Source organism: Apium graveolens, chromosome 2 (assembly GCF_009905375.1).
Source record: "Apium graveolens cultivar Ventura chromosome 2, ASM990537v1, whole genome shotgun sequence".
Lineage (NCBI taxonomy): Eukaryota > Viridiplantae > Streptophyta > Magnoliopsida > Apiales > Apiaceae > Apium > Apium graveolens.
The window spans coordinates 128,853,709-128,874,557 of record NC_133648.1 but is presented as its reverse complement, the minus strand read 5'-3'; positions in this window follow the sequence as shown (position 1 = coordinate 128,874,557).

Below are 20,849 nucleotides of genomic sequence, written 5' to 3'. Positions count from 1 at the left end.
GTTGTTTTGATTTGACGTCGATTTGATTTCGACGGGTAGGCCGATAAATAAAGGAAACGCTGCCCGATTTTCGGGAAAATAAATTCCGAAAATACGGGAACATAACCTGTAATTGTCGCTAACGTCGAACAAGGATATAATTGAACTTTATGAAACCAATTTGCGTGACGTGACAAGATATTTTGTGAATAATCGATTACCCTATATTTCAAAACGACAAATATACGTATTTTCTGAAATTAAATACCGAACCGATTTTCGAAAATGTGAACCATAATTGCTATGTGTATTTCGATAATATATATAAATATGAATTCAGTTATGAAATCGTATGGGTAGAATAAAGTAACGATTTGATGTTAAGCTTAAACGGTTATCTGAATTAGGGTATTTCAACCATGTAGGTTTTAGACGGAAGACCCGAGATTTGACCTCGGACTAGGAACGATCTAGTGATTAGACGTCAAGATCAATGAAGTTCCAACAAAAGGGTCTGAATGTTGGGATCGTATCCAGAATAGGATAGTAGTTTGACGATAAAGCCGAACGATCAAAGTCGAACCAAAGTCAATAGCGGTTAAAGCTTATTGAGGCAAGTATTCTGGATTTTTCTTTTAAAATACTGCAAGTATTCTTAATTTTCTTTTAAATACTGCAAGTATTCCTAACCTTTCTCCTTAAATACTGTAAATATTTATTCGCTCCTATTCTAAGTTCAGAATAGTTAAACTGTTTTATATTTCGCTGCAATTACTCTTATTATGCCAGTTCTTTCCATTATTGTTTCTATAATTCGATTACTCTCTTGAGCAAATTCCCATTCGTTCGGGTTATTTGCGAACCCTAATTTGGGATGTTTTGAAATCAAAATGATTTGATATCAAAATACTCTACGGGCTGGACGGTTATTATGAGGACCAGTGATGAGCTGGATCCTATGGGCCGGAGATGGACCGGACCCCTTTAGGCCATAGTTGCCTGGGTGCCCCATATGTTGGTTGGGTCTATGTAGTTGGGTATAGATCCGCACTATCTCCTGACTGATCAGCAGGTTATAGTGCATATGTTGGTTCTAGTGTCCAGTCTAATTTATTGTTGATCGCCATTAATGGCATTCCCTCTTGAAATAAAATGTGATTATAAGTTAAAGTTATTCTTTCTTAGCACTCAGTTTTGGGAAATTACAATGTTTCTAAATATATTCGAGGTTCAGATTGTTGCTGCAGCATTAGTTGCTCAGTGATAGTTAGGATCTCGAATGAATTGAGATCTTCTTAATTATTCAACCCGTCCTTATCAGGCTGGTTTAGCAGGCTAAGTCTATGGAAACTTAGTCGATAATGATGGATACTGAATAGTTAGGAATTTCTTGAACGTCATTTTATGAATAGTTATTGCATCCATTGCTCAATTATGAAATGATACCAGAAGCTATTTTGAAAACACGCGATCTCTAAAAGCTCTGACAAAAATGTCATTATGTCCTATGTGATTTATAGCAATGCAAATCAAATTGATTTTAAGTTGATAAAGTATATCCTTTAAATGATTTCGTGTTTCGCTCTTCAAAATATTTCCGAGATTTTGTCTGAAAGTTTTCTTTGAAATTAATGTTTAAGACTCAAATTATATACTTGCTGGGCATTTTTGGCTCACTCTTGCTTTGTTAATTCTTATTTCTGCCAGAAACAGATAAGGATACAAATGAATAGCTTAGATAGACAGCAGAAGATCGAGAAATCTCCGCTGCGAGAGGTTGAAGAAGTTAGAAGAATATGATTCGAGCATTAGTTCAGAGGTATTTACAATTGTATATTAGTTGTTGTAAGTTGTAAAAGATTAGATTCTTGTTTCATACCATAACCTGTAAACGATCCGGATTCAAGGGGTTATTTATTTATTTCTTTATTCTATGTAAGGATTGTTTAGTGACACCAAATCTTGACCCCAGATTTGGGGTTGTTACAGTTGGTATCAGAGCTGCAGGTTATTGGTCACTGAAATAAGAATAGGTGAGAGTAAGATATGAATGATAGGTCGTACAGGATAGGAAAGACCCTAGGCATACTCAGGTTAAGTTGAGTTGAGTGCGAATTAGGGTTAGCAGATCCGATCCGGAGTTGGTAAGATAGGATTGCTGAGAAAGTGTAAGGCGAATATCACAACATTATAGGTATATTGAGTTCTCAGATGCTATAGTAATGAGAAATCGACAGATCGACGGAGACTAGGTAGGTTACCCTACTTTCATGTGGTTTTAAGGAAAATGCGATTGAGTCTTGTGAGAACTTCGTGAGTTTCAGTACGATTTAACTTAGAATTAGGTAGTAAGACGAGCTCCACGCCGAAGGTAACCAGTTGATGGAAGCTGATGAAGAACCAACATTGCGCGTTTCGAAGGCACCACCGTTGCGAGAAGATTCTTATCATTTATCGGAAGCTGCGCACGGAACAATATTTACCTTACTAGGTATAGGTACAACTAGCAAGAAGATGCGCCCTTATCTACAGACAGAACATCGAATCACATGAGTGGTTGTGAGCATAACGTCAAGGACGACGACAGGAATGTCAAAGATAGTACTAAACGTCAGTGTTGCAATAGAATTGCGAATACAATGATTTACGATGGCGAATGAAGTTTCGGCGACTAATCAGTGCGAGCTGAATCCGAGGAAATATAGAAGAGGTACCAAAGTGAAGAGACCCTTATATGGACATTATTTTAATTAGACATGTCATTGGTAAACCATAAAAAAAAATATATAGCAAGTAATGTATATAGTAATGACGACCAAATATTTGATTTCCAAAACTTTAAAATGAGATTTCAGAAAAGATTTTCTTAATCAACTTTCAGAAGATTTTTACATGATATGAGTTTTACAAATTGGTTGTCAAATTACTGCTTATGTTCTTGTTATTATAAACAGAAAATGACCTAAAAAGAAGAATGGAATTAGACTCAGTGTTGTTAATTCAAAGGACCAAGTAGACCCACCAGCAGGGAGAAGGCTTAAGGTTTGCTGTGAAAAATGAAAGTAAACGTTGTTTAATAAAATCAATAATTAAATCAACATATTAAAATATTATTTACCCCAATTCATGAAATTATTAAAATTTAACAAGATTCGTGATTCGAATGGACGGAGGATGATTGAAGGAAATGGCAGAATCTTCTAGATGATTAGAGAAGAATCGTATTTTATCGACGAAATTGAGGCATTGCGTGATCGATGGGTATTTTACGCGACATAGATGAAATCTGAAGCCGTGATTATAAATTTCGGGAGGACGCGATTAAGATCAAATTATTGAAGCATTTGATGTAAAGGCATTTCCAGATAGCACTTCGAAGCAATGATGTGACTTGAATCGTGAACCTGTACTCGCACGATCCTGAAGACAGATATAGGTGAAGCATGGAAGGTGATCAACACTAATATTCTTTCTTCTAATACGATAGTATATGTTTATCTTGATTCGTGAATACGACTGAGTTTCTTCTGTTGATAAATTATATGAGGCGAAAACGAAAGAAAATTTATTATATTCCTTCTGAATTGTTTCTCTTTTCGAATCCTTGATTTCTGATTGAGACAACAGTGCTGTGATATGACGTTTTGTCGAAATGACGAAAAGTCGGGTGGGACGCCACCTAATCATGTGCTGTATGCCATATAGTATGAAAGATTGGCCATCTTGAGTACGAATATGGTTGTCTCATTCTTTACTCATTTTTCTTCTTTCAATTTTCTGATTTACAAATTCTTCCAATCGGTTGCTGTATTGTTATTCCTTATTCTGTCTTTCAATCAAAATCATGTTCACAAACTCTCCTCTTGCGCAAAGTCTAATCTCTGACGATTTCATAAGAAATGAAATAGTGTGATACGTGGAACCATACAACGAACATAGATACGGCTGCAAATCGATAAATGGTGGACATTTGCGAGCAAGGAAGAATGGACACACCGACAACGTGGTCGTGACAAAGACATTAAATCCGATAGTTGTTCGTGTTACGAGGATCTCATCAGCATGGTAGATTGCGTTAACGTAATGCACCTCAAAACCAGAGGGTTTCGACGCAAAATGAATGGTTAGCAAATCGTACAAAATAAGGAAATGAAGTTGTGTGCTCAAACGGAGCAAACGAGAATCGGGACGACGATCAAAGATCAAGGAAATTCTGAGCAATGACTCTGACATGCAATTACGACGTGAAACATCCCTTCGTCACTGGAAGATACTTGTCGTGAAGATTCAAGATGGGAGAAATCTTAAATGTAATCGAACTTCGAACGTGTTCTTTAAGAAGTTGTGAAGATCTCTAACTTGCGTAAACAAGTGATGGTGAATTTAATGCTCATACCCTGGTCAGTGACGAAAGTTCGATGTGAAGCCATAAGTGGAAATGAAGCAATGGTGACTCGATTGTGAATTTTTTTTCAAGAAATAATGATCTAATGATTGAGAATCTACGAGATTGTGACGGTAATACTGAAGACCATGCGTAGTTATTAAAAGATAAATCGATTAATAATGGTCAGAAATAAATTAACAGAATCATGAAATCAAACCTTGAATTCATTAAGAACAATTCATAATATTCTAAAAAGAATTGAGGAATATATGGTTATATTAATCATTATGGGTTTCAGACCCAATCCCAATTAAGAAGAAATATGCTATGCTAGTCAGATGCCGATTAAAGGTGAATTGTGGGAATTGATGATTTTGGTTAATAAAAGTGGGTGGATATGAATGTGGATGATCTGGTTGATGGATGATGTCGGCTTGAATCTGACTGGTAGTCAATGGTATTGGGGAAGTGCTGCCCAAATTTTCAAAAATTATCCTATAGTTAAGAACAAAGAAATATATTATCGTTCTCGTCAGTACTTCAAATAATTGCAATCTCGGTGCTTGAGAAAGTTGTTATGACCAAAACCGACTTTATGTAATTGGTCTTTGATTCCAATTAGCTAGTCAGCACTTGGTTTAAGTGATCATTTAAAGGAGTTGATTGATCCACTTTGCCAACTAATGGTTAGTTAAATGGAAATCGATTCCAATTAGATTGAGTCAAACTCTAACATGATTTCCAGATCCGAAATTAGAGTGATAAGAAATTTGGAGAAAGTAATGGCGTTAACGTAAATTAAAAGGCCTAGTTCAATTAACGTGATGTTATTGTAATCAGGGGTAAGGTGTGATCCAGAAGAATATGCTCTTTTTGATGAATAAAAAGGAATAGGAAGTTATTGGTTCATGCTAGTAAGAAGAATATTTCAAGACCGGAAGGTATGAGATAAAACCAAGAAATTATATCATATGCAATAGCGTTCCAGGAAAAACTTGGGTGTGTACCCATATCGAATGACGAATTAATAAAATATTTGAATGTACACTTCTTTTGAACGACGGTTGAATAGTAGTTGCTGTAGAATAATGGAAAGCTCGCAAATTCAAGCATCCAATGAAAGACGGAGATTGATGAAGTCCGTAGGTGAACTCAGGAAAAGAGATGATAGTCAATGAAGAGAAGTCAAACACGCGATTTGTGATACACCAAGCAAGGATAAGAAATTAGCTACCGAGGAAATTCGATAATTCTATTAGTAAGAATTTAAATAGTACATATAGAAGCCTTCATTCCAGTGTGAACTTCAGAAATGACCTATCCAATAATAAACAGAGTAATATTACTAAGAAAAAGAAATTTGTTATGTATAAAAAAAAAGATAATGAATAATGAAAACAAAGAACTAATCAAGACAAGAAGTGAAATCAAAAGGATGATAAAGAAATTTTATAAAATAATCCAGAAAATATATAAGTTGGGAACGTCGGTTGTGCCAGAACTATTAAGAGAATAAGATGGAACGTCGATAGTTGAAAATAGGAGTTCGTTCCAAGAATGCATGTAAGCAGGGGAATGAATAAAGGGATAGGAAAAGTTAGAAATTGAGAGCAGGTTTGATCCGACTTCTGGAATATACTGATACTTATTTTATTGTTAAATATCAAAGGTGGTATTAATATAGATGATTGGTGTTGACTTCAGTATGGAACGTTGTTAGCATCAAAGTTCATATTTATATCTAATTTAATATGACAATAAAATTAGTATTAGTACCAAGAGTTCGGTTTTGAATAAAGTTATGGTTCATTCTATTCCAAATTAATATTCTATTTAAAGAGTAAAAGATTTCACTTGATGAATCTATTTGTTTTTAAAAAAAAAAAAAGAAATTGAAAAATACTACAAAATGGTGAGTTAAATGCGATGGTCGAGATTGCCTTTTTAATTGTTAGTTTTAATATATTCAAAACATTTCTAAGCATTAAACGCCATGAGTTTAGTATATCGGGCGGATACGGAGTGAAAGTACAAGAAACCAACTAAAGGTTCTCGAATACGATTAAAAACAATTATAGGCCAGATTAACCAAACAGAAGGAGACGCGAGAAGTAAAGTTGAACAGTCAGGAAAATAGAAGGTGCATAATCGCAAATTGTTAAAATTAGAAAGAAAATCAGATTGGTATAACTCAAGTTAGTCCATCAAGACAATGAGATAGATAGAATGGTTACGAATGAGCTGACCCTTTTGTTATAGGCATAACGAGTTCATAAGATATTTAAATATATATGGCTGAGAAAGGTAATTTCGTTCCCTACGTATAAAAATGAAGGGTGATTCAGGTTATGTAAGTAACTGACAAATTTAATGTCAGTGAAAGACCGCTAAATTGTGATTAAAATAATGAGACCGAGGAATTATAGGAAAGGTACTTGGGGAATATCATAGTTAACGTCAGAAAGCCAATGCGCCCCGGTTCCCGTGTATCATTTACAAATGAAGAAGAAGATTACAGGAACGGTTACCTCCAGTGTGATAGGAAGTGATTACAAATTAGATTATTTGAACGAAGAAACATATGAGGACGAGATTCAACACCGAGTAACAATGGGAAATGCATGTAGGCACGAGTTACTAGAATTAGAAAGAAAAAGAGAATTAAGATGTGTTATGTTGCTACTCCTAAGTAGTAAATAGACATGATAAGTAGAAGTGAGTTGGTTTCACCGTTACCCATACAGCGTATTCATAAGGCGTTTATCTGTAGATATTCGGAAGGAGTAGGTTAGCTCCAATATATATAGGAGATAGAGAGTTGAATTGAGTTATGCAAGCAATAAATAAAATATGATGTTAGCAAGAGGCTATAAAGGAAAGATTGGTGTTATACGTTAAAGTTATAAAAAAAAAAAAAATTATTATGAGGTTGAGAGATTAACCTGAGAAAATGAAAGTTATATATTTGAAAAATAATGGTATTATTCCTTAGCGTTATTCTGAGGACAGAATCCTTTTAAGGGGGGAAGGATGCAACATCTGGGAAATATCGTATAATTATTTATATCAATATATGATTATTATGTGAATATTATATGAATTTTTGGTGAATTATCTGGTGTTTGATAATAATATTTGAATGTTTGTATGTAATAAAATGTGAGTATGTTAATTTTAATATGTTCAGAATAAAATATAGATAATTAAGGTATTTTTCTGGTAATTTTTGGAGTGTTAGATGATTTTATAATAATTTATGAAATTATTAATTATTTTCTGAATAATTACAAAATTATTTTATAAAGCCGGGAATCAGCCGACTTCAATCATTTTTACGTTTTTATAACCCGAAACTCTTCCGAAACCTCCTTCCTAACCTAATATGGTAATTCCGGACATTTTCCGTGTTTTGACTTTTTCGATCCGGATTACGGTTTGACCCGTGCGCGGCCCAGCGCAATATTTTCGATATGATAGTCATTTCGGTGAACCAACGGAACCCGTATTTTCAAAAGACGGGATTAAAACAAAATTAACAAATAAAGAAAAAAAAAAGAAATTAATATAAAACCTAATCTACCCCCCCTGTTCGACACCACCGCCTCTTCTTTCTTTCCCCTCCGATCAATCCCTCTGAAATCTCTGTCTCTCTCCCGACCTACTCGATCTCTTCCTCCTCTCAAGTCTCTCCTCTCTTGTTCTCCTCTTCTGTTCTCCCTGTGTTCCCCCTTTCTTCCCTCTCTTCCGGTTTCTGTGATTCCGTTGCCGCCGCCGCCTAGTCCGGTAAGGCTTGGTGGTTCCGATTGCTTCTCTGTGTATATACATATACGTGTATCTATCTGTGTGTGCGTAGCGTTTCGTGTGTGTGTGCTCAGGGTGTGAGCGGGTGTGTGTGGTGTTTCCGGCCTGTTCTGGCCGTTCTTCCTTTTATTTTCCGTTGTGGTGGCGCGTGGCGCGTGGTTGTGGTTGTGTCCTGTGACTTTGTTGCCTTCCTGTGTCTTTGCTGCGTTTATTCTGCTCGATTAACTCGATTTACTCGAATATTCTTGTAAATGTCCGAATCTGATTTCGAATTATTGATGAAATTGTCTGATAATTAGTATTGTAATTATTTGAATAAATTTCGACGATTATTCGCATATTTATTTTAATAATTAGAAAAATTAATCGATGGAATTCGTGTTGGATGTCCGTAATAAACGGAAACCCGCGAATTTTATCGCCGTCGGCGATGAGCTTCGGCGAGCCGACGGTGGGCGATGATGATTTTTATCTGAGTCCTAAATTATAATCAAATAAAAATTAGGTGATAAAATAAATTGCGAAATGAAAAATACGAATAAAAATACGAATAAAAATAATTAATAACCGAGTTGTGTCGGTGATTGGGATTGCGAATGGTGTTGGGTGTGGTTGTGGTGATCGGATTGTTGATATGGATTGAATTATGTTGTGGCTGTTGTTTTGATTTGACGTCGATTTGATTTCGACGGGTAGGCCGATAAATAAAGGAAACGCTGCCCGATTTTCGGGAAAATAAATTCCGAAAATACGGGAACGTAACCTGTAATTGTCGCTAACGTCGAACAAGGATATAATTGAACTTTATGAAACCAATTTGCGTGACGTGACAAGATATTTTGTGAATAATCGATTACCCTATATTTCAAAACGACAAATATACGTATTTTCTGAAATTAAATACCGAACCGATTTTCGAAAATGTGAACCATAATTGCTATGTGTATTTCGATAATACATATAAATATGAATTCGGTTATGAAATCGTATGGGTAGAATAAAGTAACGATTTGATGTTAAGCTTAAACGGTTATCTGAATTAGGGTATTTCAACCATGTAGGTTTTAGACGGAAGACCCGAGATTTGACCTCGGACTAGGAACGATCTAGTGATTAGACGTCAAGATCAATGAAGTTCCAACAAAAGGGTCTGAATGTTGGGATCGTATCCAGAATAGGATAGTAGTTTGACGATAAAGCCGAACGATCAAAGTCGAACCAAAGTCAATAGCGGTTAAAGCTTATTGAGGCAAGTATTCTGGATTTTTCTTTTAAAATACTGCAAGTATTCTTAATTTTCTTTTAAATACTGCAAGTATTCCTAACCTTTCTCCTTAAATACTGTAAATATTTATTCGCTCCTATTCTAAGTTCAGAATAGTTAAACTGTTTTATATTTCGCTGCAATTACTCTTATTATGCCAGTTCTTTCCATTATTGTTTCTATAATTCGATTACTCTCTTGAGCAAATTCCCATTCGTTCGGGTTATTTGCGAACCCTAATTTGGGATGTTTTGAAATCAAAATGATTTGATATCAAAATACTCTACGGGCTAGACGGTTATTATGAGGACCAGTGATGAGCTGGATCCTATGGGCCGGAGATGGACCGGACCCCTTTAGGCCATAGTTGCCTGGGTGCCCCATATGTTGGTTGGGTCTATGCAGTTGGGTATAGATCCGCACTATCTCTTGACTGATCAGCAGGTTATAGTGCATATATTGGTTCTAGTGTCCAGTCTAATTTATTGTTGATCGCCATTAATGGCATTCCCTCTTGAAATAAAATGTGATTATAAGTTAAAGTTATTCTTTCTTAGCACTCAGTTTTGGGAAATTACAATGTTTCTAAATATATTCGAGGTTCAGATTGTTGCTGCAGCATTAGTTGCTCAGTGATAGTTAGGATCTCGAATGAATTGAGATCTTCTTAATTATTCAACCCGTCCTTATCAGGCTGGTTTAGCAGGCTAAGTCTATGGAAACTTAGTCGATAATGATGGATACTGAATAGTTAGGAATTTCTTGAACGTCATTTTATGAATAGTTATTGCATCCATTGCTCAATTATGAAATGATACCAGAAGCTATTTTGAAAACACGCGATCTCTAAAAGCTCTGACAAAAATGTCATTATGTCCTATGTGATTTATAGCAATGCAAATCAAATTGATTTTAAGTTGATAAAGTATATCCTTTAAATGATTTCGTGTTTCGCTCTTCAAAATATTTCCGAGATTTTGTCTGAAAGTTTTCTTTGAAATTAATGTTTAAGACTCAAATTATATACTTGCTGGGCATTTTTGGCTCACTCTTGCTTTGTTAATTCTTATTTCTGCCAGAAACAGATAAGGATACAAATGAATAGCTTAGATAGACAGCAGAAGATCGAGAAATCTCCGCTGCGAGAGGTTGAAGAAGTTAGAAGAATATGATTCGAGCATTAGTTCAGAGGTATTTACAATTGTATATTAGTTGTTGTAAGTTGTAAAAGATTAGATTCTTGTTTCATACCATAACCTGTAAACGATCCGGATTCAAGGGGTTATTTATTTATTTCTTTATTCTATGTAAGGATTGTTTAGTGACACCAAATCTTGACCCCAGATTTGGGGTTGTTACATCTATTACATATTGAAGACTCATGAACTAGAGATGGAGCAAAGAAGCATGAGAAAAGGATCCAAGAATAGACCAATTGCACTTAGAATTGAAGTGAAGCTAAAGGAGAAATTTAGGAGTAAAGGTCACTCCAAAGGAAAAGCTATGATTGTAAAGTTTGATACAGAGTCATCAAACTCTGATAATGACTCAAATACTGATAGTGAATCAGATACTGATAGTGATCATGACAACAATGAAGACATGGAACAAATGACTACTCTATTGGTCAAAAGCTTCAAGAAGATGGTCTACAAGAACTTCAGAAAGGGAAAAGGTTTTCCAGAAAGGGTTCCAGTTCCTTAAACTCTGATAAGAGGAATGATAGAAGAAATACTGATTGGAAGGAATCAAAGTCTGGAAAATTTGACAAGTCAAAGGAAAGATGCTACAACTATGATGGAATTGGACACTTTACAGTTGACTGCGGAAAATCAAAAGCTAAGAAGAAACAAGCCTAGATCACAAAGAAGAAAAACTGGGATGATTCATCAGGTTCAGATGATGGTGTTAACTATGCTCTCATGGAAAATGCTGATACCGAGGCTGATAATGCTGAATTAAAGGTACCTCAAATCACCCTTACTTTTGATACTGATGATATCTCTCAATTAAGATTGTTTCTTAAATCTCTGCATGTTAGGTATATGGATCAAACCTTAGAGAATAATAGAATCAAGAGTGAAAACTCTGAGTTAAAGAAAATGGTTGATCACCTAGAAATTGAGTTGCTTTCCATGCTAGAAATTCAAAAAGAAAGATATAATATAGTTTATGTTAAAGAAAAACTGTTAGAATAACATGCTTATCTAGAAAAGGAGTTATCTAAAGAAGAGAGGTTATTAAGCTTTGGACTAACTCGGGAAAATAACTCAGGAAATTTTAGAAAATAGCTATTGCGGATCAGGATTAGGATATGTAAATAGATCTAATTTTGATAAGAAAATTGGAAAAGAAACTGAGAAAACTAAACTAGTAAATACTAATACTAAGGTAAAACTGCAAGGTTCAGTTGAAGCCCATTAAGTTTAATTCAAGTGCTGATGCTGTTAAGTCAATTTATGAGGTAGGTTCAACCTCAACACCTAAGTCAAACTTAAGTACTGATAAGAGTGAATAAGTTCACACAAGATCTGTTAATATTGGTTTAATGGCTCAGAAACAGCTTAACCAAAAGCTGAAGGAAGTACATATGAAAGATAAGGAGAAAAAGCCTAGGAAAAACAAAAATGGTAAAGTAGGTGTTAATAAGAATGGTAATTATGTAACTTCTCCCAATGCACCTAGAAAGACATGCTTAAAGTATGGTAGTACTAATCATATTGCTAATTCTTGCAGGAAGAATAAAGTGATAAATATTGTTCCTCCCAAATCAGAGTTTAGGAATATAATAGTTAGACATAAACCACAACATCCCTGTTTTCATTGTGGTAGTGTGTGGCACTCTATTTATACATGTAAAGAGTATCACAGTTTATATTATGATTATTATGAACTGAAACCCTCTTTATATAAAGCAAAAACTGTTTCTGCATGTGTAAATACTGATAATAAGAATGTTAACATGAACTCTGATATGAAGTCTTCAACTGCATATGTTAACAAACTTAAAAAGGCCAAAGGATCCAAGCAAGTATGGGTCCTTAAAAACACTAACTAATTTTAAATACTGATTGTAGGGTAACATGAGAAATTCTCTAGTCTTAGACAGTGGATGCTCAGGACACATGACTGGTTATAAATCCCTACTATTAGAGTTTAAGGAGAAAGCTGGCCTAAGTGTTCTTATGGAGATGGAAACTTAGAAAAAATCTCGGGATATAGAAAAATCAAAATTGGGAATGTCATCATTGAAGATGTAGCTCTGGTTGTAGGACTCAAACATAATTTGATCGATGTGAGTCAGATATGTGACATAGGTTACATGTAAATTTTTATAAAGAACATTGTGATATTGTCAGTAAGTCTAATGGCAAGATTGCAATGACTGGTGTAAGACATGGTAACTTATATGAAGCCAGGGTCTCCACAAATACTGATGAATCAGAAGTTTGTCTACTTAGTAGAGCATCCATGGAAGAAAGCTGAAAATGGCATAAAATACTTTCTCACCTTAATTTCAACAACATCAATGAACTTGTGAGGAAAGATATTGTAAGAGGTTTCCCAATACAATATTTACTCCTGATGGCTTATGTGACTCGTGCCAGAAAGCCAAGCAAAGGAAAACATCTTTTGAGAGTAAAACTAAATCCTCTATTCTTGAACCATATCATGTAACATCCCGATATTTTATAATTATTTTTAGTTGGATTATTTGATTTAATTATTTATTAATGTCAATGTGTTGTAATTAAATTAGTTTGTGTAAGTTTATTATTATATTTATAATCAGAATATTGTTTTAAGAGTATTAGTTTTAAAAAATTAGTAAGGCTTTATTAAAAAAGAGTGAGGGTTTTAATATAAAAAAAAGGGGGAGAAAGAAGGATGAGAAGAGTTAGGGTTTTCTAAAAAAAGGGTTTGCGTTACTTTGATCAGAGAAGAGAGGAGAGAGGGAGAGAGAAAGAGAAAATAGATGGAGATTGAGATGAACATCAAGAACTTTTTGGAGGGTTATGAATTTGGCGTTTGTGGAATTGGGGTTCTTGTGATTTGAGGTTCTGAAATCTTTTTTAGTATTCTCGATAACTAAGATCTCGAGGTACGGACATTTTTTTTGTACTCTTTCTTTTCGTATTCGAATTCGTGTGTACGGATATCTTTCTTGTATTCTTTCTTTTCGTATTCGAATTCGTGTATGTATATTGCATATGCTGAATCTTGTTAAATTCGCATCCGATTTGTTGTTCATCGTATGATTGTGATTTTATTCTCTTTGGAAAGCTAATTTGATTATCTTCGTTTTTCATTCTTTGTATTTTCTGAAATTCTGCTTGTAAATATGTCAAAATCTGTTGTTTGTGTAATCTATTGCTGAAATTTCTGTTTGTTTGGCCTAACTTCATAAATTCATTATAAATTGAATATTTGTTCAAATATTATGAGCAATACAATTTTGGAAAGCTCTTTTCGATATCTACAATTTGCGTTTACATTCTGCTGCTAAATTCTGTGATTTTGATGTTTTAAATATCAAAATACAATTGTAATCAAGGGCTGATTCTGTTCTGCAGTCCGCATTTATTTGTTTTCTGAATTCGTTACTTGTTCGTTTTTGACGAGCCTTACCATTTTGGAAATGTCTCGGAATTTCTTACGACTTTCGTGTTTCGTACTTTTTCAGTTGACTTCATCTTTATGCAATAATTTGACATTCTTTGAAACTGATCAGATTTGAGCTTATCAATAATTAGTGGTTTATTATGTTATTTTGTTTCGTGATGTTGGGTTATAGTTTTTTGAGGTTATTTGATAAATCTATATATGATTTTGGAGATGTAAGATATTTTAGTGTGTGATCTTTAAGTATTTATTTTGAGTTATTTATGTTATTTGTATGACTTGGGAGTTTGTAAGACATCCGTCGCGAGTGGATAATCTCGTGCTTGGCACCCCCTATGCGGTGTACTTAAATTGTATGGGCGTGTCGCCGAAGTTGTGGGACACGTATATCCATGGCTAGTATGTGTATGATTTGGCCTTTTGGGTAGCACGTGCTTATTGTCGTGCAAGCCCCTGTAAGATATTGGGTAGCATTTGCTTTGTGCTGTGCAAGCCCGTGTAAGTTTTGATGATTACATATTTCTGGATTACCGAAAATGTAGGACATCCTATAAGTGTAAGATTATCTCCCATGTTTGTATGTAAGTTATTTTATGTATTATTTTGTAAGTGTGAGAATATGTGTAAGAGTATGTGTAAGGGTATGATTTCATTTTATCATTATTCTTTCGATTATATTATTTGTGATTATTATGTATAATTGATAAGGATATGTGTAAGAGTATGATAAGTTTTGGGTGGTAAGCATTTAGTTTTATTTTGTGAGTTGAGTATTCATTTTTTTATATTGTCTCATTCACTATTATTATTGTGCTTCATTCAGATATTCAGTTGTGTTCTTAGCTTCGTCATCTTTTAATCTTTGTTCAGTTATGCTTTATTTTATATCCTTATATGAGCCTTTCGCTCACTGCCGGTCCTTTGTTTTTTCTGTTTTCCTCCGGCAGGTATTCTCTCTTTTAGGTGGGTTGTTTAAGGGGAAGAGTGCGAATTCCAAGACTTTGAGGAGTTTTGTATTTTCTTAGATTTTCTTTAGAGTTTGTTGGTTTGGTTGTAATTTGGTTGTATTTTATTTCAAGAATTGAAAGTTTTATCGGATTTTAATGGAGTTTGGATTTAAATAAGTATTATCTTGAGAAATTTTATTAGTTGGGTTGTTAAATATCATCTACTTCATATTGATCACTTTGCTCCAGTCAATATTATGTCTATTGCCAAGAAGAGGTATGCACTTGTAATTGTTGATGAATATACAAGATACATATGGGTGTACTTTCTGTACACCAAGGTTGAATCTCCATCCATTATTCTTGATCATGTGAGAGAACTGGAAAAAGGATCAACATACAAAGTGAAGATCATCAGAAGTGATAATGGAACTGAATTCAAGAACAGTTCTATGGAAGAGTTCTGCAAATAAAAGGGGATAAAACAAGAATTTTCTGCTCCTGGAACTCCACAGCAAAATGGAGTTGTTGAAAAAAAGAATAGAACTCTCGTAGAAGCAGTAAGAACCATGCTAGAGGAAGCAAGATTGCCTACCTACTTCTAGGTTGAGGCTGTGCAAACTGCTTGCTTCACATAAAATGCAACACTGATCAACAAGTATGGTAAAACCCCATTTGAGATGGTGAAGGGAAAGAAGACAAATCTTAAGTACTTTCATATTTTTGGCTGCAAGTGTTTTGTTCTCAAAACTCATCATGAACAGCTTACCAAATTTGATCTAAAAGCTGATGAAGGCATTTTTGTGGGATATCCATTGTCTATAAAAGCCTTCAGAGTGTACAATCTGAGAACAAGGACAATCATGAAATCTATACATGTATCTTTTGATGACAAGAAGATTACAGGTCTAGAAGATGCTGATGACCATGATGAGTTGAGATTTGAAAATGAAGTATCATATGCTGAACATTTAAATCCTGATATCACTTCAAACTCTGATGATCCACATGGTAGTGGAAATTCTGCAAATACTGAAGCACATGTTGAGGGGGAGCAACATGATTCAAAAAAGTCTTCTACAAGTGATTCAACTCAAGAAACATCTGTATATAATGCATCAGACTCTTATTACTCAAATACTGATAGCACAGGAAATACTGATTCAGGGGGAGCATCAAGAAATGATAGTGGTACAAGTCAAAGAGATAATAGAGAGTTCATGGATCAAGGGGGAGGTTCTTCTTCAAGGAGTCAACTTCCATATGCAAGAAAATGGTCTAAGTCACACACACACCTGACTTTATCATGGAAATCCTGATAGTGGTGTAAGAACCAGAAAAACCACTCAAAATAAATGTCTCTACCATTCTTTTCTATCTCAAATTAAACCAAAGAAAGTAGAAGAAGATCTTCAAGATGCTGACTGGATCACAACAATGCAAGAGAAGCTTAATAAATTTGAAAGGAACAAAGTCTGGACTCTTGTGCCAAAATCAAAGAACAAATCAAATCGTGGTATCTGTTGGGATTCGTGGCACAAACGCAGCGGAAAAATAAAAAATAAATATGAAAAATGAAACCCCAAACACAAGATCCATGCGAAACAAGACATTTAATTTGGAGATTAGATGTTTACCTTAAATAAAGCTTTACGTATGATTGTAATGGAAGTTCTGATCTTGATGAATCACAACAGCCCTCCTTGCAAAGATTTGCTCTCCAAGGTATCCACACGAACGTCCGACCATCCAACGATCATTAAAGCTGGTACTAGCCGATTTGGTTGCCTCTTCCTCTCTCTCTTTCTCTCTAGCCTCTCTAAGATGTAGAGCTGCTAGGGTTTTTCTCAAAAATGAATTATGACTTCTAGCCCTAAAAATATACATCTTAATGTATATATAGGGGGAGAGGATTAAGGCCTAACCCTAAACCTAATGGGCTTCTGAAGACACCCATTCTGATTTCGGGTTTTATTTATTAATATTAAATTCGAATTATAATATAATTAATCAAGTCTCACTTAATTAATTTAATAATTAAATTCGAATTAATAATAAAAAAATATTTAAATTCATAATTTAAATAACACTCTGTTTTAAACGTTCTTTGTGTGTGACCCTTTAGGTTATCATTACATTGGCAATAATTTTATTTTCTAATAATAAAATTATAAACAATTAGTGGCATCTAGTAATACATCATTGCTATCCAAGTAATAATGATAATTGGTGATTCAATTAAACCTTTCATGAATAATGTACAATGTAATATAATCCCTTTAGCCTTATATTATAGATCAAACTCGAGGCATGCATTGTGTCATCATCTGTTAACGTTTAATCCTTATTTCCTTGATCAATGAGTAAACTATTAAACAAATCATTATTTGAGCGTGACCATGCATTTTATAGTCTTACTCAATCAAGAGGCCAATAATATCACTCCTTTAATATTGGAGGGCTAAATCCCATCTAGATGATTCATATTTCTCATATGATTCATAATATACCTAATGTCTACTTTTATTATTACCCGATCAAGGTTACTTTCAATAGTATCAAAGTATATTAATTCTCGTATAGAAATATAATGACTTCGGGTCTAAGGACCAATACATCATTATCACTGTGAGATTAACTTATGACATTATAAACATGTAGTATCTCACAACGGGTCAATCCAGCACCATGTATCTAATACATGTGCCTGTGTTTTGACGTTAGTATCACCATACCTATGATCAATGAGATGTGATAATCAGTCAACAAACACACTAGTCTCAACGTATTTATTATCATCCCTTAACAATAATACTTGACTATGGACCTTTAGAAATATCAATACTATTCTCACAATCTCGATTCTAAGTCATGTACTTACAGATATAGATTTATATATCATATTCCAAGGACATTTATTAATCTAACATTTTATCGCAAAAAATAAAGATATAATAAATTACTAAAGAATAATCCATAGAATCATAATTAATAATCCAAATGTCTCGTAACATAAACATAATAGTTTTGTCTCTAGGGCACACACACTGAAAGTATCTTCTCTATGTATCAGGACTTTTTCAGAACAAGTGAGATTGGGTTTGCTCTCACAGCTCCACCCACAATCTCTGGTGAGTAGGTGCTTTCTATCTGGAGGACTGGTGTCTATGATGATGGAGAAACTACTAGGACTCCAAACCTTGTATTTAAATTTGATAATAAAACAAGGATTGTCACTTCTCAAACTTTAAGGGATGCATTCCAGTTGTCTACTCATACCTCCTACACTAGATTCATGGGAGATACTGAAATGAAGAGGTTCTTTACTGAGATAGGCTATGACAAGGATTTAAATAATCTTGGTCAATTGAGAGGAATGGGCTTAGGAAGGGATGGAATTTCTTCTTTGACTACATCACAAAGACCTTCAACAATAAATATTTAAAATTTGATGCTCTGCCCATAATGACACAACAGATAGGGTACTCTCTGATTCATGGTTCAAATTATGATTATGGTAGAGTAGTCTTACCTTTTATAGGTGATAGATTGAATGCTGATATGAATGTAGTGTATTATGATAGATTCGGTCAATTGATTTTTAATGTTTGTTTCCCTGATACCTCTATCCCCTCTAATCAAATAGTGCCAGTAATTAAATTGACAAAAAAGGCTTTTTCTGACTTAATTTCACAAGATGAAAAGAAGAGGAATTTAGCTCCTTTGAGGTTGCCTTTGGTTGCTAGGAACTTGCTCATTGCAAGGCTCCATGTGACTTATGGCTTACCTAACAGGCAGAGTGCTCAGTTATAGGCCATAACTATTGGTGTTACGTGCTGATTCTCAATGGTCAGGAGGAGCTCAGGATCTGACTGTTTTGGATGTCATCAGGATTTGATGTGCCATCAGGATTTGATGCATCATCAGTATCTGCCGAACATCAGTATCTGAAGACAGTCTGTTGTGAAGATTAAGTCTGTTCCTTATTATGAGGGATGGATATATGTTCATTCTGAGTGACAGAACTTTGTATATTCAGTTAAAGATATGTATCATTTTCTGTTAGTAATTGATAATGCATATCCTAGACTGATTTATAGCAATTGTGTATTATATAAACACAGTTTAGGTCATCACATAGTGATTAACTCGAGCATTGTACGACCTAGCAGCTCTCAAGAACATTAGTATTTCTTGAGAGAATTTGTAACAGTTTTTATCAGAAATATAAAGAACTGTTATATTTTTATACTTGTTGGAAACATTTATACAATTGTATCCAACCCCCTTAAACAATTGTATCTTTACTGGGCAACAATTGGTATCAGAGCTCACTGATAAATTTACAATCAGAAGCGATCTAAACATGTCTCTGAACAAGTAAGAAAGTATTAAAATCCCCATTCTGAAAAAGGCTGAATATCCTACATGGAAGGTGAAGATGCTCATGCACCTGGAGGCTACAAATCTAGACTATCTCAATGTAATCAATGATGGACCCTACATGCAGACAAAACTGGTGCCTGCAACTCCTACTGTTGTTGAACACTATCAGTTGAAGGAGAAGAGTGAGTGGACACCAGAAGAGAAAGTAGTTGTGTTGAAAGATGCAAAGGTAAGAAACATTTTGCATAACAGTCTTGATTCTGTGATGTCGAACAAGGTTATAGTATACAAGACTACCAAGGAGATCTGGGATGCTCTTGAAACTCAATGTCAAGGAACCATGGCCATCAAGAATAACAGAAGGGCTGTTCTGATTCAAGAATATAAACACTTTGAGGCCAAGCCTGATGAAAGTCTCACCGAAATCTATGACAGATTTCTCACCTTGCTCAACAATCTGTCCTTGGTGGGAAAGTGTATGATCGAGAGGATTCAAACACTAAGTTTCTGAGAGCCTTGAATGAGGAATGGCAGACTCAGACTTCAATCATACAACATCAATATGATTTGGAAATAATCACTCTGGATGAAGTCTATGGCATGCTTAGAACTCATGACTTGGAAGTCCAGCAAAGGAAGGAGAGGAAAAACAACAAAAGAAAATCAGTTTCTTTAAAAGTGAATGCTAAACCTTCAAAAGAAAGGGTTGTTGAAGTTGCAAGGAAAAAGAACAATCTGCCAGAATCAAATACTGATGATTCATCATCAAATCATGATGATGATACTGATTCTGAAACTGATGAAAACGTGACAGATTCTGATATCATGCAAATAGCTGCATTGCTGGTTAAGGGCTTCAAAAGGATGCAATTCAGGAAGTCTCAGAAGAATAGAAGCTTCAGGAAGAAGTTCACTGGGGGGGGAAAGAAAGTCAACTGGAAGAAGAGATGGAAAGGACTCTAAAGCTGGAAAAGTAGACAGGTCAAAAATCAAGTGCTACAACTGTGATGAAACTGGTCACTTTACTACAGAGTGCAAGAAGACAAAGCATGAAAAAAGGGAAGAACAAAGCCCTGATTACATCAAGCAAGAATTGGATGGACTCCCTGAAAATGAAAATACATGCTATACACTAATGGCTAGCTTTGATGATCCTGCTCCCTCTGATTCTAAGGTATCAACCCCCTTTTTCTCTTTTGATACTAAAGATATATCTGAACTGAAATCTATTCTTAAGTCTCTCCAAAGAAATTTTAAAAATAAGATTCTAGAGAACAATAGACTGTTAACTGAAAATGAAATTTTAAAATCTAGGAATGATTAGTTGGAGTCTGACTTAGTAAATCAGATTGAAATTCAGAAAGAATGTGAGAAAGCTAAATATACCGCAAAGGTACTAGAAGCTAAGTACAGTATGTTAGAAAATGAGAGGAAAACTCTTAATGCCTGGACTGTTTCAGGC